General features: G+C 37.6%; 1 pseudogene; it reads right to left on the minus strand.

Moving 5' to 3' along the window:
• Positions 1 to 5,412: 5,412 nt before the first annotated feature.
• The window catches only part of LOC103734253, an 86,419-nt pseudogene continuing 72,474 nt past the window's right edge, over positions 5,413 to 19,357 (minus strand).

Consider the following 19,357-nt stretch of genomic DNA (forward strand, 5'->3'; position numbering starts at 1 on the left):
TAATTCTGATGGACTTTCCCTTGTATGTAACTTGTTTTTCTTTTGCTGCTTTCAGTATGCTCTCTGTTCTGTACATTTAGTGTTTTTACTATGATATGTCATGGAGAGTTTCTTTTCTGATCCTGTCTATTTGATGTTCTATGTGCTTCCTGTATTTGTATGGGGATGTCTTTCCTTAATTTCAGGAAATTCTGTTCTACAATCCTGTTTAAGATGTGGTCAACACCATTATTATGAAATTTTTCTCCTTCCTCTAGTCCTATGATCCATAGATTTGGTCTTTTCATGGTGTCCCACATCTCTTGCATATACCATTCCTGTATTTTTTAAAATTTTCCATACTCTTTGCTTGAGTGGTCCAGTTCTTCACCTTAATCCTCCAGTGTTGATATTCTGTTTTCCATTTCATTCATTTCAGAGGTGAGGCTTTCCCCTGTTGTTTCAAATTATCTTAATGAGTTTTTCACTTCCTTCTTCATTTCTGCTTGAGTTTTCTTCAATGTTTCTCTCTTTTGTGAATTCATTCAGAAGTTTATCCCTATCATCTGTTAAGTCTTTGATTTGTTTGTTTGTGTGTTCTTTAAATTCATTGAATTCCTTGATCATGCTTATGATTGTTCTTTTAAATTCAGTGTCCTGGGTTATATCTAGGGATTTCTCCTTGTAGAACTCTTCTACAGGATTGGTGGGCTTTGCTGGGGATCTAGTGCTTGGCTGTCCATTTTATTATCTGGGTTATCTCTAGGGGGTTCTCCTTGTAGAACTCTTCTACTGGATTGGTGGGCTTTGCTGGGGACATAGTGTTTTGGCTTTCCACTTCATTATCCTTTCATTGTAGTTTTGGCATGTGAAGTTCTTTTGTTGTTTATGATTCTGATATGAGAATTAAGTTGGAGTATGCTTCTGTTTGTATTTTCCAGGTGCCTAGATCCTTTCTTTATTGGTTAATGTAAAGCTGGTTGGTACAGTGTTCAGGTTCTTTCAGGTTTATTTTTGAGGGAACTGATGGCTTCAGCTCAGTTATTCAGGGGTACCCACAGAAACCCAATTCAGGTTCCAGTCAGGTACACTCAGGTTTCCTTCACCACATGGAGGCAGGATCCAGGGTCTCTCAGGCAGTCCTGTCCATTGTCAACTCTATGTCAGTGGGAGGCCAAAAGGGGGCCAGAACTCAGCATTCTCTGGTGGTCTACTGAGATCCCAGCCTTAGCCTTCCAAAGGCAGATTTGCCCTGGGGCCTTGGGAGGGGTCTCACAAAATCCCAGGTAGGGGGATGGTGTGGTACAATTAGGGGAAGCTCATCACCATGTGGAGGCAGGATCTGGGGGCTATAAGGCTGTCCCCTGGGTTCTCAGGCCCTCTGGTGCTTTGAGGTCAGAAGGAAGCCAGAACCCTGCACTCTCTGATGTTCTTCTGAGCTCCAACTGAGCTGCTACCCCATGGAGGTCCAAACCCACCCTCTTAGGCTGTCTGCTAGGATCTCAGCCTTACCCTGCCAAATTCAGATCTGCCCTGGGGCCTTGGGAGGAGCCTCAAAAAATCCTAGATGGGGGGATGGTATGGCACACTTAGGGGAAGCTCACCACCATGTGGAGGCAGGATCCAGGGGCTGTCAGGGTGTCCTGTGCGTTCTTAGGCCCTCTGGTACTTGGAGGCCAGAACCCAGCATTCTCTGGTCATCTGCTTAGCTCTGAGCAGCTACCCGGATGGACTAGGTCTGAACCCACCCTCTTAGGCTGTTGGCTAGGATCTTACCCTTATACTACCAAAGCCAGATCGACAGCCAGTGTTCTTAATCACTAAGTCATCTCTCCAGTCCCATGGAAACACATTTTTTTTTTTTTTTGAGAAATTATCTTTTAAAAAGGAATAATAGGTTTTCTTAATTTTAATACCACAAGTGTAAGAATTTACATAAAACTGTCTACATCCCTGCAATTGTAAATGAGAATGCTTTATATAGGAAAAAGGGCAGAAATTGACCATAGGTTAACATAGTAATTGACTTCATAGTTTTATGCGATTCAAAGGGGAAAGTCTGGAATTTGCCATTTGAAACAAGTTTTAGAATTTCTCCCAGCTCCCCAAGTTCCTTCATCAAAACTCAGAATAACATGAGAGGAAGAGCTGTAATCCAAATAGAAAAATAGCACCAGAGAGTTTTGCTTTCTAATTCCTTTGTTCATTCACTCTGCATATGTTGTATAAAAACTAAACCAGCTGGATGTGATGGTACAGACATTTAACCCAAGTACTCAGGAGGCAAAGGCAGATAGATCTTATGAGACTGAGAATAGCCTGGTCTACATAGTGAGTTCTAGGACAGTTGGGGCTGTAGGGAGATCCTGTCTCAAAAGAGAAAAAAAAAAAGACTCTCTCAACAGCTTTTAATTCAATGATAATTTTATATCATTAAGGGCAAAGAAATGTTTTCAGGTCTTGGTTTCTTTAGTCTTCATACAAGTTATTTTCATGATGCTTTAATGCTATGTTTCTAGAACAGAATCTGTCACAAATTTAATTGCTGTTGTCATCATTTAATTAAATGTATTAAGTGCTCATTTATTATGTCAGAATTACATATCTGATATGCCAAATACTGAACCACAAAGAAGACAAATGAGAAATGAAAAGTGCTTCTCCAAGAAACAACATCATTAAAATCGAAAAATTTTAGGTACCGTTTTGACCTTAAAATACATAAAAAATACATTAAGAAGTTCCATGCCTTAAAATACAATTTAGGTGGAAAAACATATTGTAAATTTAAAGTTTATAGAAATTAATCATGGGCTCATTAGTAAATTTTAATGTGCATTTTTCTTCAGATATGATTTATTAAAGATAGCTATTATAATTTTTTTTGTTTTGTTTTTTTTGAGACAGGGTCTCCCTGTAACCCCAGCTGACCTGGAACTCGCTATGTAGACCAAGCTGGCCTTGAACTCACAGAGATCCACCTGCCTCTGCCTCCCAAGTGCTGGGATTAAAGGCATGTGCCACCATGCCAGGCAATTATTTTATACATTTGTTATTTATCTGTGATTTTAAATGAATCATTTTGCATTATGATGTCATATGTAGTTTTCAATATTTTAAAATTCCTCTTAGTTATTATTGAGCTTATGTCTAAATTTAATAGTAATTTAATCATATATATTTACTGCTAATATACATTTATTTTGTACTATTTTCATTTCTATGAGTAAGAAGCAAAGACTAAAGACTAACATAAAGGACTAATCCACCAAGGGTTAAAATAAAGGAGTAATCCATAAAATTTGCCATATGAAGCTTATAATTTAATGGTGCAAGGAAACAGGCAAATATGCACCATAGTGTCAGGTATTGATAAATGTATAAAACCAAATAAAATAGAGTGCTAGTGGACAATGAGAATGGGGGCAAAGAGAAGGTGTTCAATTTCAGCACAGCAAATACTGCAAGCTTCGATAAGAAGACAATTTTTGAGCAGATTATAGATTGAAATAGGAACCCAGCAGAGAAGCAGAAAGTGTTAGGAGGATGCATTTAAGGGTCAGGAAGGAAATAACATCAAAGCTTGGGCTTTGTTTTTTGTGGTCATGATGGAAAGACATTTCTTCTGACCATTCAACTGAAAAAGTTTGCCCCATTTTAAAATCCTCTTTTCTGCAGCTTTTGGTGATTTGGTCATCAAAATTTCACAATCACTTGGGGCAGATTGACAGTCATAGAAATGGGTGAAATCACTGAAGCTTAGTGTCTTTGTTTATAAAAAGGAGAGCAAGCAGGTTTAGAGCACTGAATGAATTAAATGATTTTAATATTTATAGCCTGCATGAAGTAGCTTTGCTCAGCTCTGGTGCCATTAATTAATAAGAAAAATACCATAAGATAATACAGTGTAGAAATCTAAAGAATGGTTGGAAGTGAGGATATATTATATGAGAAATGATTATTAGACTTTTACAACTGTATAGATATTTCAAGTATATAAGTATGGATATGGGAACATTGGAAGAAACACCTCTGCTTGTCATTAATGAGAGCTCCTACTATATCGACAATACCCTAAACTTTAGATTAACCAGGGCTTTTATCAACTTCATTGAAGAGCATCTTCAGTGCTATAGGAAGCCATTCAACTCAGCCTGGAAGTCCTGTCAGAAAGGGTGGGAAGCTCCCACCCATGAAGGAAAGCTTCAACTACTGTCTTGTGGTAGAGGTGGCTACGAGTTGGCTCAGCTTCCCATACCGAAATTACTATCAGTATGTTTGTCTGGTGGTTCGTAGAAAATGATTCTGCTTTTATAAGATGTGCCAGTTCTGGATAGGACTCAAGATACAGAGGACTCAGATATTTTGTCAAACAAAAATCCAAATGTTTCCATAGATGTACTTTTAGAGCATAGATTTTATTTTATTTATTTTATTTTTTTACATCACAACATTGTTTATTATGTGAATTTTTTACAATAGAAACAAAAAGTATAGATAAGTAATATATGCATACAGCTAAGTACAGAATGGTGACTTTTTTCTCTTCAAGAGGCCATGATTCCCTTTTCTAGTAAACAAAGAGACTGGTAGAAACAGGTTGGGCGTTAGCTTCACGGTTTGCCTAGAAATGATCTACAAATGCATTTCTCCCCCTGCTGCTTAACCATATAGTGTAAAAAGGGAGCTAAAGGAAAGTTTCCTTGTTGGTTCCTACCGTATGAAAGACGCTGCACTCTATTTAGCAGGGCCAATATATGGAAAATATCTAAATTAAATGTTATTACAAACATGAAGCAGTAATGAGATTCTGGCCAAAAAGGCACCATATATATATATATATATTTAAAGATTCAAAACAAACAAAAAGGTTGTTATAAGAAAGCTCTGGGTGCATTGTAAGCTTACAGTGTTTTTTTTTTCCATGTGTACTTTTAAACAATGGAAGTGTCAAAAAATAGGGTCCAGTGTGTTAGACTAAATTACATTATTGTATTGTAATTGCACTAAATGGAACTTTTGTATTATAATTATCGTAGAGAAGCATAGTTTGCATTATATTATGACAGTTTACCCTCAGTGAAAACCTTCCAGAGTCCTTTTATTTTGGAGTATTCTGTAAACAATCAAACCACCAGACCATGATTGTAAAACAGTAAAATGTTTTCTTGCATTAAAATGAAGACATCACTTTAATTTTTAAAACATGACAAGAAAATGTAGAAAGGTTCTCAGAGTTGTTGATTTCTAAGTACGCAACACCCCAGACAATTCAAGGTATCTTAATCTCCATCAAGAGCAATAACAAAAAATAATTTTTTGTCATGCTGTTAAATCCATCATTATGGATCAAATTGATGCAAATTGGTCAAAACGGATCCAGTGAACACTGATGTCCAAGCCGGCATATTGGCACTAATACATAACTGGTGGTCAACAGAGTTTAAAAGATCTTGTTTTCTTCTTGTTCTTTCCCAAGTTTCTTGATGAGTTCTGCTGTTCTAAAATACACTGTTGAGCTTTCCGGTTTGCTTTCTCCTCCTCAAACTGTCGACGTTTTTCCTTTAATTTTTTTGTGCTGTGCTTCCAAATTCTTTTCCATTTGCTCATGGTGCCACTGGAACCGAGCTTCACAGTCCTTCAGTTCTTGAACTTTTTCTTTGACCTTCATCTCAAACACCTGTTCCACCTCCATCTCCACCTTCTTCATCTTGGCTACATGTTCCTTTCTTCCGTTTGTGCCAGAGTGCTCTTAGTAAACTGTCTTTTATTCTTGTTGTTATCCACTCCATTGTAAGTCACAGCTGCTAGTTTTCTGCTTCTGTAGTTCTCATAGTGTACATTATTAGTAACATATTTTAAGTCTTGCATGTGTGTTATTATCAACATATTCCTTAGAATTGTAAAATCACAATGTCCACATTTTTCAACTTCAGCCACATCCCAAGGATACTGCCTTCCTCTGATCTTTCAGCCACTGACTTCAATGATAGCATTACTGCCTACCACAGCAAGAGGTAAATGGTCCTTTATCTTTTACCCAGCTTATTTACTTCTTCACCATCTGTTTCTGGAAATCCATATATTTTAATCTTGTGCTCTTGGATTTCCTTCATTATCTGTTTTTTAACTGTTGGCCTTCCTCTGGTGTGAGTGTCTGCTTTGGCAATTAGTGGGATGATACTCACTTTTTCGTAAATTCAATATCCAAAGGTTTAAGTCCATGTCCTGAAGGAGCAATGAAGTAAAAACAACACTGCGCCCTGCTCTCAGGCATCTGGCGTCTGTTCACTGAGATCTGCATTTAAGTAATCCTCAAATTTCCTATCAACCTAGTTAATAGCAGGCTGCCAGCATTTACTATTATCCACTGCATCTACAAATCCATGGGTATCAACTACTGTGAGCAGCAACTGAACATCACCTTCTTTGATTAAAAATTTGGATTGTTCCACGTGCACAGTCTTTTTTATTCTATGGGAGGGACCTGGGCACTCCGGAGAATACAAATCTGTGAGAAACAATGAGTTGATTAATGTTGACTTTCCCAGTCTAGATTCACCTACTATTGTAAGTGTGAATTCAAACCCTCTTTTCACTGATTTTTCTATACACTTGATTTTGGAGATTGGCAAATCCCACATAGCCTTCAAGGTTCTTTGGTTGAGCTACCAGGGTGCTGCAATTCACACTGGAGTCTCCTCAGCAGCAGAATATCTTGTAGTGACCAATATCGGCCCCCACCCCCAGCCCCCACGTGGTGCCAGATCATAGATTTTATAAGGATTGCACTCCATCATGTGGTAAGTCTTGTCCATTTTAAGGCATTAGGAGAAAAAGGACAGAGGTTCCTAGAGGAAGAGTGACAAGTATCTGCAAAATGCCTTGCAAATTAAGCTATAGTATGGACTCTCTCAACTATTCCCTCAGGCTCCAGGTTCTAGTCTGGAAAGAGAGAAAAATATACCATACCTCATTGATTCCATTTCCTTGGAGAATCCTGACTAATACAGGATGTTATACCAAGAATGGTAATTAAGAAACAAAATCTTAAGAATGCTTTGATTTGGTTCTTGTATTTCTTTAATTGATTCTCTAATCTAATTAGTTTTTGTTTTCAAATTAGCTTGCTTTATTTCTAAGAGTAAAGAAAGCACTACAATTCATGGCAATATGCTTCGCTAGATATATGTCAAATATCAACTTTGGATGTTCTATTTAAATATTTCAAGAGGGCAAAGATCTAGGTGACCTTTGAACATTTCTGTTAAACTAGGCATAGGAGTTTAGTTTCACATGTAAAATGGGATAATGTTCCTACCTTAGTGAATTGTTCTGAGGACTACAGACAAAAAAAATGATGTAACACCTCTGGAAAAACTAGCAGAATATGTGCTCTCTAGATGGTTATTCAGTATTCTCAAGGATGTCTTTAAAATGATCAATCTTTTATTTCTTATTGTTAGCTTAATAACATTTATTAACAGTCTACCAGTTCCACGAACTCTTTTAGTAATGGGAGTGCTGGGAGAAGCATCTGCAATGTTCCTTCAGTCATTTGTCCAACCGCAAGTCACCTGGAAATCTGGAATGGAGACTCAGTGCCGAGAATTGAACCTAGGGTTTCACACATTTTAGATAAGTGCTCTACCACTGAACTGTATTCCTGCTCCATGAATATATCTTTAAGAAGAGCAACATGCATTTCTGGTGAGAGAACATGATAGGCTCAACCTGGTTGGAGTGGAGGAACACTTAATGAGCATAAAATGAACAAGCAAAGGTGAGCACAACAGCTGACTCTTCTCTACAGCCACAGGAGTTAAATCCTGATTTTATGAGGATGCTGAGTTCCCCTGAGAGATTTAAGTTAGTGAATAGCTTGTCACTCTGTGGGAATCTATGGGATGCCAGGACAGTATGGTATTTCTGAGAAACTTGAAATTTGGCAATATTTTTACAGTTTTTGTTCCCAGTTCTTAGAATGCAGCCTCACATTTCCTTGGAACAGAAATTCACATAGCTAGGACTATTGTTCAACCCGGTGTCTTAATCATTATTCCAAATACCAAATCCTGGATGTCCACTGCATTTTATACCTGCACATTTTATTAAAATAATGAACTTTAGTCACCTACAACACATGTGGGTTAAGGAAGTAGGCAACCAGTATCCCACTCTCTTGGCTAAAGTTAATGTCTGACTTTACAAATAAAGTGAATTTATGTAATTTGAGAAGTTTCTAGTGTTTAATACTGGGTTTGAATGATTATTAAACATCATTATTTTAATTTCCTTTCATATTAATCATTACAGCCTGTATAATTCATTGTGGCTGTGTAATTAATTGTGGCTAAATATGGACATTGTATTAGAATTGGTTAACAAAAAAAGAAATCTGATAACCTAGTAGACACAGACCAATGCTTGATTTTGAATGTTAATGTATTTAGTGACTAAAATTAAACCCCAATTTTGCTCTATCACATTCATGGGAAAAAAAATAAACACATGAACAATAACAAAATCAAGCAATCCCTAAAACACAGGAGAATAAAAAACATTCTAGAATTGAAAATACATAGCTTAATCAAAGAGCCTTTCTCTATGGTGTAGAGTCTAGATAAGGATGAAATACTCTTCAAAATAGGGGAAGAAGGCAGCAGAGATGAGTGTAGGGATGGCTGCTGAGAATGGGGACACATTGCCTTATCAGACTTGCAGTGAAAGTTTACTGTCTCCAAAATTTCTGTTTGTCACAAGCTAACATTAGAAGCCAGATCAATCTTGGGTCAGCCTCCACCAGCACTTGTCTTCCTAATCACTACATTAGCATATTTTGCATTTACTTTGTAGAAGAAACCTTTGCATTTTTTTTTTCCTTCAAGGAATGTTAACACATTTTTCTCAATAAGGCAGAAATTATTATGAGAATTGAATCCTGCTACTCTCTTGTGAAATGGACTTCTTATTTGCATTGGAGGAAAAATTTTTGAATGCCAGGGAATATTAGGATCCAAATTTCTTCATATCCATATTTTGTCCTAGGACATGGATCAGTAGTTTCTTATATCATTCTCATTTGAAGATTGTAACATCAAAGCAACCACTGTCTTCTTAGAGTTCAGTTTCTCCATAACCTACTACTTATCATTACCTGGGGTCCTCAGAGAATGCGGTCATAATGCACCAGGAGCTTTAGGTTCTGTTTAAATAAGCCTTTAGCCTTCATGTCCAAGCAGGCCCAGGTTTGGTCTTCTTGGTACTTACAATACTTATGAATAATAATTATGCTTTTCTCACATACTCAACAAATTGCTAAGTACATAAGAAATTGTCAGGTCTAGTGAAAAATGCATTGTATTCTATTTGCATTCACTGTATTGATTACAAAATTTTAAAAAAAGCAATCCATTAAAAATATTCAATATATGACAGACAATGAAAATTCTCTGGTAGTATATAGTATATAGCAGTTAAACAGGTCTATTTTCTACAGTAACTGGATGTTAATTTTATACCAGTAGACATTAAAATGCTAAATGTTCCATTAAAATTTTATAACAAATAGCTATTTTCAAAACTCACAAAATGACTTATTTTATAGGAATTATTCCCTTGTTCCTAATGTAACTGATGAATACAAAGCCCCAAAATAGTCTCAATTTAATTTTAGTAAAATAAAAGATAAATAGCAACATAATCTTTTGATTGTTATCTTTAAAAGTCATTAAAATGATGAGAGTAAGAGATAGGAATTGGCTAGGCATGTTTAGGGATAAAAGACCCCCAAAAAGTGGCTACTTGCTTTCTTGGCTAAAAATAAAAAGTGCCCTTGGCCAGAGGCCAGAAATGCTAGAAGCGTTTAAGCCACACTGTTGCCCACTCTGCATGGCCAGAGGCCAGGGAAGCCAGAAGGGGCAGTCTGGTTTCCAGCTTATCCCTCCATCCCCCTTCATTCCTCCACAGATAAAACCTCATTAACTCTGAGACCGTGATCCTCAGTGGTGTCCCACTCCTGCGGGCCATGAGTCTCTGCATTTCTTTCTCTTGAGAGTCCTCTAATAAAATACTTCTTTTTAAAGTTTTCTGTGGTCAGTGAAATTCACTTCAAGTTTATGAGAAAAGACCCCTAAACCACCAACTTGGGGTGCTATTACTGGTCTTTGAGTTTCCACACCCTAGCTCCCCAAGCTGAGCTCTACAAGAGTGAAGACTCATTCTCAAAGAATCCAATATCCACTCATGAAAAGTATAACTAAAATTTCCTATCAGCTAGCTGTAAGCTATGGACACATTTGTGTATATTAGGTATCAGTGTCACTCATTTTAAGAAAATGTTTAATTGTTGCAAGGATACCACACAGTGATGAAATCGAACCACAAATTCCTGTCCTGAAACAAGATAGAGAGGCAGGGAACATGAGGCATGGGAGGATAAAGGAGCGTCTCACCCTGCAGTCTGATCAAAGCCTTTTGTTGGCTAAGGAACAAGAATTCCTTAACACAACATTTACTGTGAAGGTTGCCTACATAAAAATAATATTCTTTTATATAGAGATATTTCATTTTAAATAGCAAAAAACCTGGCTGATGGACTGGATGTATAGGGCACTGGGTAGGTAGGGCCTCATCCCTTTCTACTGTCATTGCTTGAGAATCTAAAACAAATCCGTTAACCTTGTGTGCATTCATGATAACCCAGTTTCCTGAATCCCTTGAACTAGACTATTGCCTTTTCAATTGTAATCCTGTTGGGAACCACCCCGTGATCCAATTCAGAGTTCTTAGTATCCCTTTGAAGATTATTGCTTCATCCCCCACACATCTAAAATCCTATATATGCCTGCTGTAAAGACAGGGAACTGACGCTGTTTCTTAGAGAAGACATGCTTTTGAGTGTATCCTACTTTTTTTCTGAGACTCTTTCCTGCCCATAACCTGCCTGCTTAAAGTCTATATTAAAATATGTTTATTAAACTCAACCTCTGCTTTAAACTGGCTGGTCCTGAAATTCTTTTCTGCTTCAAAGCCACTAAGCCTAGTTTGGCCTAAATTGAAATCTCTACAATCTAGAAGCACTGAGGGTGTTGAGGGGGAGCTGTGCCTCCTTCCTCCGTTCCCTCAAGTGCTGACACTAATGTTTCAAAAGAAAGATATGTTTTGGGACTGGAGAAATGGCTCAGTGATTAAGAGCACTGCCTGCTCTTGCAGAGGAACCTGGTTCTGTTGCCAGTACCCTCATGGTGGCTAACAACTGTCCATAAATCCAATTTCAAAGGATCCAGTGACTCCCTCTTCTGACCTCCATGGACATTGCATGTTATGGGTGCGTCTATACATGCAGGCAGTACACTCATACACATAAAAAATAAAAATAATAAAGATTTATTAAAAAAGAAAGATATGTTGTATAGTTGAGAGATATCATCTATAATTTCAGTAAAATATTCATGGCAGTGTATTAAAATGTTAAGTAAATAGTAATTGACCATTAATGCTTTTTTTAAATTAAAATTTTAATTTAGTTTATTATTTTATGTGTATGAGTGTTTTGTTTGCAGGTATGTAAGTGCACCATGTGCAGCAATGCTGTGGAAGCCTGACAAGGGCATTGGATCCCCTGGAACTGGAGTTACAAATGGTTGTTAGCCATGTGGATGCTAGGAACTGAACCTGAGTTCTCTCTAAGAGAAGCCAGTGCTCTTAACTGCTGAGCCATCTCTTCAGCTCATAGTTTTATTGAAGTACTATTGAGAACCAATAGTAAAAACATATATAAATTTAGATAGTTTAACAACTATAAAAATTATTATGGAAAAATCTGCAGAATTTTCTTCCATTTGAGCCTAATACATTTGAAGTAAACATAACCTAATTATATTGCAAAAAGAAATAGGAATTAATAGGACGGGTGAATTTCAGAAGAGCCATAAGCTTCATTAAAGGGAGCCATAAAGACATAAATTCCTTAAAGCATCCAACTGGTCCTAAATTGGCTGCTGGCCTTTGCTTAAGCCTTATCAATTGGTCACTCCTAGACTGAGAGAGACTGTTTACAGAGCCAACCTGTCTCCTTTAGTGTCTTAAGACAACTTGCCTGCTCTTCCTGAGAAAATAATCTCAGGAAGAAGACCCTCAATTACCCCAAGGACACTAGACCCTGGCCCCGAGCAAATTCCTGTGGCCTCATTCAATAGTGTTTCTATATAAGTCCAAACTGCTCTGCCCTTCTTTGCAGATACTCTCATTCCACAAAAGGTTTACGAGCACTTAAATAAAGGAACACATTCCTTGCCTGTTACAGGTCTGGCTCTGGCTTTTATTTCCAAACTTTCAAATGTTTCCTTTTTCCACTCTCCTAAATCTAACAGAAAAAAAAATATATATATATACAAATAAATATATATATATATATATAAAATTGAGCAAAGATGTCAGAAATACTGTATACAAAATTGTTCAAAAAGTATTAACAAAAACAAAACCTAAATACTACTGTATCTGACTTTTTTTTTTTCAAGACACTGTCTCCCTGTAGCCTCAGCTGGCCTAGAACTTGCTATATAGATGAGTCTGGCTTCAGTCTCACAGAGATCTGCCTGCCTCTGTCTGTGGAGTGCTGGGATTAAAGGCATGTGCCACTGTGTCTAGCCCTACTATATTAATATTTTGACTGACCCAGAATATGTCTAATATGAATACACACACACGCACACACACCCCTTGAGAAAGCTGAAACACACTCTGATATTTCCAAGCTCATGTTTGTTGTGCTCAACATCTAATTTATGTGCCAGAGAGATGAGTCAATAGGTAAAGGCAGTGGCCACAAGCCAGGTACCCTGAGTTCAACCCCAAGACTCACATGGTGGAAGAAGAGAAAAGATTCCTGAAAGTTGTCTTCTGCCCTCCACATACGCTCTTTGGGTGGCCCGGGCCCACATACACACACAAATTCACACATACATGTCCGCACACAGAGAAATAAATGCAATAATTAAAAAAAAAAATCTTTGAATTGTCCTAGAAAAATAAATGTTTTATTTCTTAAAGATTTAAAATTACAACATAAATGTGTTGCATTTGTGAGAGTGGGTGAAAGCAGGTTTTGAGGGCATACATCTGTAATTAGAGATTGCCTTGTTTAGAAAAATCATACTCAATTATCAATTCAAAATTATACAGGACCTGGAATAGGCCATATGACGAGCTTCTTTGAGTCTAAGTACACTGTGTGCTAAGTTCCCAGCAGATCTTCTGGGGATTTTATCTCACCTAACACTCACCACTTGGCAACCTGACTGTCTACAGTGCCATTCAACCCACTCTGGGACTATTCTCTTTAAGCTACCACCACAGCACAAGTGATCCCCGACTACCCTGACTTTTCTGCATTTGGGCTTGAATCAGGTAAGGGTGCAGGTGCCCGCACAGGGATGTCCCATATGCTATGGTTATTTTGATTAGTTCTCAGATTTTTGTAAGTTTTTGAAAGAAGCTGTATACTTTGAAGAGATTGGAGTGTTTTTATTGTTCGGAGATACTTCTGAAATGTTACCCAAAGAATATTTGGTAAAACTGATTATAAATATTTGGGCGTGGTGGTATAGGCCTTTAATCCCAGGACGGGAGGCAGACGCAAGCAGATCTCTGTAAGACTGAGGCCAGCCTGGTTTACATAGCAAATTCCAGGTCTGCTGGGGCTACATTAAAAAGAAGAAAGAAAGAGAAAGAAAGAAAGAAAGAAAGGAAGAAAGAAAGAAAGAAAGAAAGAAAGAAAGAAAGAAAGAAAGAGAAAGAAAGAAAGAGAAAGAAAAAAAGAAAGAAAGAAAGAAAGAAAGAAAGAAAGAAAGAGGGAGGGAAGGAAGGAAGAAAATGGAGATTAAATTAGAATAGTGTATTTTTCTGTTTTAAATATTCAACAGCTATATAAGTTTTATTTCAAGGAAAACGGTACTCTTTAAATTGATCTTGATTTTATCATGTCAGAATTGTGTTATTCTTAGAATTTTAGTAAACATTTGATGTCTTATTTTTCTTCCTCTATTTTTCAAATCAAAATTGAAATGCTGAATTTCATTATTTTAAAGTGGTCAAATCTTAACACAATTATTCTCCAAATGATTGTTTGAAATACATGTCTGAAACACCCTCAAAAAAGATGTCTATACATTTATTAAGGTTTGAATACAGATTAACTCTGCAAGGTTAAATGACAAGGTTGAGTGTCTAATTCTGCAGCCCTTTCATACCTGATATGTGTGAAAGCTTCCCTAAAGATAGGATTAAATATGGTTTCCAGCTGCAAACAGTTGCTTGCTGTTCCCTGTAGGTTAACCTCTATATTCTGTGCTTATCACAAACAGAGAGGAAATAACTTTCTAGGTCTTTTGTGAGTCTTTTTAAGTGCACAGACTTTAGGGAAATCATATTTTCTTGAAGGAAATGAGGCATGACCAATCACACAAAACGTGAGAAAATCCCTTGATAGATGACCTTTGCCACATGTAAAATAAACTATTCAGTGGCTGAGGTTTCATGGATTTCATGCATGGAAATCAGATTTTCTGGCCACCAGTGCTGTTCAGTAAATAAATAATCCATCATTGTGTCAAACAGTTGAAACATGGAGATACTGCCCTTGCTATCTGAATAGACATTTTGAGTTAGTAACTTGCCTAAATGACTTGCATGTCAGCTGTTGTGTGAGCAGTACTCGAGTTTTCACTAAGTAAAATAAAACCACTTAGCCTTGGAGTGTTAACTCAATGGGGAGAACATTCATTTGAATGTGCCTAAACCTCTGAACTCACTGATACACCCTATATTCAGGACAAGAGATCCCACATGGAGTCTACCCTGAGCAGAGCTTTGGGCTGAACTGAAGATAGTATTATCAGCTAGCTCTCTTACAGTATCATACAGGCCTTCCTATCAATTCATTAAAATCAACAAAGGCTTTCTTAAAATATGTTGGAGCTGCGCGTGGTGGTGCACACCTTTAATCCCAGCACTCAGGAGGCAGAGGCAGGCAGATCTCTGTGAGTTCAAGGCCAGCCTGTTCTACATAGTGATTCCAGGAGAGCTGGGGCTACAGGGAGACCCTGTCTCAAAATAAATAAATAAATAAATAAAAACCACACACACACACAAAAAAAAAAACCTGCTTTAGTATTTTTTAAAAATCATGCATTCATTGAATCACCCAACTGGAATCATAACCTATTTTTAGCATCCACTTGCCACACAGAGGTTTTAAGTACAGGAACAACAATACAAATTGAAAATACTGCAAATATTTACTTTAGTGGATATTTGTTAATATCAGAGTAATTGAAGTTAATAGCCCACCTTAATACTTTATTCATTTTTAAATTAAAATAATCATATGCCTTTATACTAATATAAGTTCTTTTGAATGGTTTTATTTCATTATATTCAATAAATATTCTGTTACTTCTTAGAAATGGGAAAAAGGTACAATCGCTGTTAAAACATAATCAGTGATACATATCCTTATCTGTATGTTTTCAGACCTTGCAACTTAAAATATAGGAAGAGGAAGAAGCCTTATTTAATACATATTACTATGCATATGATATTTCCTTTTTTCCATGTTATAATGTAACCTTTCTCCCTTGTCCATCTTGTGCCTACAATCATGTGCCTCATAAGAATGGCTGAGTTAGTGAGTGCTATGTGTACTCTGCTGGTCCCATGAAGTTATAATGGAATTGGAAAACTCCTATTGGGCGTAATTTTTGCAGCTGTTTTAATGTCATGGCACAATGTATTACATATTTATTGTGATCCTGATGGAAAGAAATCTAACATGCTGCCAGCTTGTATACAAAAAAGCATAGCATATGAATTAAATAAGCACATTAAGCCTATGCATAATACATGATAATGGCCATAAGTGATTACATGTTTTTTCAGTTTATGAATTCACTATAATATACTTTTGGTCAATATACTAGAATGCATTCTTTCTACTTAACAAAGCAAAATTACTGTAAAATAGTACGCAGCAGTACACTGGCTTCCTGGATCTCATGGTTGCTACAACTTTTGATAGCATCAGTGGGCTAAATCTAGCAATTGATCTATGTCATTAGCTTTGTGTAAGTGTGCCTGTTATGGTGTGGATACAACGTGTTCCTCCAAAGGCTCATGTGGTAAAGGCTTGGTTGTCAGCTCAAAGCTTTGCAGAAGTGATTGGATCCCGAAGGTTCTAACTCATCAGGAAGTTAATCAATTGATGAATTCAAAATTTGATGGCATTATTAAGAATTGGTAGAACCCAAGAAGTAGGCCCTAATTTGAGCCAATAGGTAACTAACTGGAAGGTAGTTCACTGAAAGAACATACTTGTCTCTGTGTCCCTGATGTCCCCTGGCTACTGTGAAGTAAGCACCCTTCTCTGATGAATGGTTCTGTAGCTATGATATTCTACCTCATTGCAGGCCCATAGCAATGGACCAAGCCAAGAATAAGCTAATATTCTGTATTTGCACAATGACAAAATCATCTAGCAGCACAGTTCCCTGACTTGCCTTGCCACTAAGTGTTCCAGGGTTTTATATGAAAAATTCAGGATGCTATTAATAAAACAGAAGCCACTCTAGGAAATTGCAGTCAAAGAGGATAAGCTAGGGGCTTGCAGGGCCTAAGCATTGCCCAGTGCACTGGGGAAATAAAGGCCAAGCTACTTCCAGGAAATCTGAAAATGCAGCGATAGCAAAGGCAGCTTCCACCAATGATCGTCAGCATGCTGCAGGACCCATGATGGGAACTTTGAAAGCGGTATTTAGAAACAGGAAAATGATACCAAAGATACTGTTGTTTCACAATAAGACTCAGTGATCCTCATGTGGGGCCTGCAAAATTGATACAGGGTGCTTATGCTCATCCGCATCCAGGAAACAAGGGCTCCCTGCTTCTGTTTTCAGAGCCTAAGCTAGATCAGCACTAGAAAATTTATTATGGCACATGCATTTCTGGCCTCTCCCCTGAGATGTGCAAAAAGCTTACTTGACACTGCATTGACCAAGGACATGAAAAACAATCATCACCTCTTAAGGCCTTCCTACTTGGTTATACTGTCAATTGTTTAAGCCTCCTTTCATTCTTTTTTCCTGGTTGTCTCTACATTCCCACAAATAAGTACTGAGCTGCCTGTCCAGGTGATACGTTTTAAGATTGGCTTCTCCATCTTTCCCTGGTGGAGACATAGGAATATTTTTTTTAATTTTATTTATTATTTGTATGTGTATGAGTACAATGCCTGCATGTAAAATATATAATCAGTGAGACATACACTTATTTGTATGTTTTCAGAGCTTGTAATTTTAAATACAGTGCAACGCCTGCAGAAGTCAGAAGAGGGCATCAAATTCCCTAGAACTGAATTTACATATGGTTGTTACCTGCCATGTGGGTGCTGGGAATAGAATCTGGGTTCTCTGCAAGAGCAGTCAGTGCCCTTAACCACTGAGCCATCTCTCCAAACCTCCGAGAATATTTTTAAAGATTTATTTTTATTATTTTTATTCATGAGCATGTATGCATGTCTGTGTGTGGGTATGTGCATAAGAGTGTAAGGACCCAAAAAGAAAGAAATGTTGGGATCCTCCCTGGAGCTGACGTTACAAGTAGATTACAAGATATGGTGTCTGGGAATTGATCAGTTCCTCAGATCCTCTGCAAGAGCAGTACATGTTGCTCATAACCACTGAGCCATCGCTCCAGCTCTTTCCCTCTAAAATATTTTTTATTTTTAAGTAGGTGTATGCACGAGTGTGTGTGTGTGTGTGTGTGTGTGTGTGTGTGTGTGTGTGTGTTACTAGGAATATTAAAGGCAGCAGTGAAAACCCCTGGAGAGGTTTCTTGTTACCATCCCCTCCGTTCTAAGAAAGACCCTTGTCCACAGGTACTCAGCCCCTTTTAGGTTCCTATCAGCTTGATTGAGCATACTCTTCTGAGTGCCCCCTTGTTACCCTATCTTGCCATACAGAGACCCTTTTTTGTTCCTTCTAATATTTTAGTGCAATAAACTTTTTTTCCCCCCAGAAATCCTATTGTATCTCCTCTTGTGGTGGCACTTGATGAACCATTACCTACACACACCACACAGTTTATGTCATCAATTTATGCAATTATTTAATGTGAATTTTGAAGAACATTTTTTATTTATTCTTTGACAATTTCACACATATACACGATGTATCTTGATTATATCAAACCCAAATCACTCCTCCCAGACTCCTTGAATCATCTACTTCCCACATTCATGTCCTTTTTAAAAATAACCCATATAGTCTAATTAGTGATGCCTTTATATGTGGAGCCATACAGCAGAATATGAGCAACCTATCAATGGTCACACAACTGAAAAAAATGACTCCTCCTCCCCTAGCAGCCATCAACTGCCAATATCTTCTCAGCTAGAGGTGGACCTCATGAGCACCTCCCTCCCCGATGCTGGGATGTTGAATGCCTTGATCTTGTGCAGGTAACTATAGCTAGAGTGAACTCATGACAGAAATGACCACATTGTCCATAAGACAGCATTTTACTGCACTCTTTTGTGCCCTTCAGCACCTACATTCTATCTGTCCCTTCTCCCACAATATTCCATGAGTCTTAGGAAATGAGTTTGGTGGAGATACCCCACAACCCACAGTTATTTATTCTTAGCACTTTCACCAGTTATGAGTATCTACATAAACCATCTCCTACTGCAAAAAGAAGCTTCTTTGACCAAGGCTGAGAGTATCATTGATCCATAGGTATGAGCATAAGTACTTAGAAGGCAGACTGACAACATGCCCATTTAGCAGAACATCAGAAGTAGGATTTTTGATTTCCCCAGTCATGAACTTTTGACTAGGCTTATAGTACAAGGAATGAATGTCCTCCTGTGGCAGACACCACAATTAGAACCAGAAAGCAGTTGGATACTCCCGAAACAGTCATATCAATATTGCAATAGTGGCACATCTTTCCTAGCTGGTGGGTGTTGCAAAAAGTTTTCATCACTGGGTAAGATTATTGATATACATAGTATCTTCAAGCACTATGACATGTAGCCAGTAGGGAGGATATTTCCAAGTCTGGTCAAGCTTGATTTCTCTGTCTTGAAGCTAAAGTGTGTGGTAAGTTTAAAAAAATAAATTCTTATCATCTAGTTATAATGGGCAACCAAGAGCAATGTCAATAGTCTCTGTTGTTTTGAGGGCCTCTCTGACAAATAAGTTGAAGGAAGGCACTCTACCCTGACACTGATATTTTTTTGTTTAATAACCCATGTCTTCTGGGAGAAGCTTTGCCAAACCATTCAGGGTACCTATGTTCAAACTCCCTTTTGAAAAAT

Source organism: Nannospalax galili, unplaced genomic scaffold (assembly GCF_000622305.1).
Source record: "Nannospalax galili isolate Female #2095 unplaced genomic scaffold, S.galili_v1.0 scaffold550, whole genome shotgun sequence".
NCBI lineage: Eukaryota > Metazoa > Chordata > Mammalia > Rodentia > Spalacidae > Nannospalax > Nannospalax galili.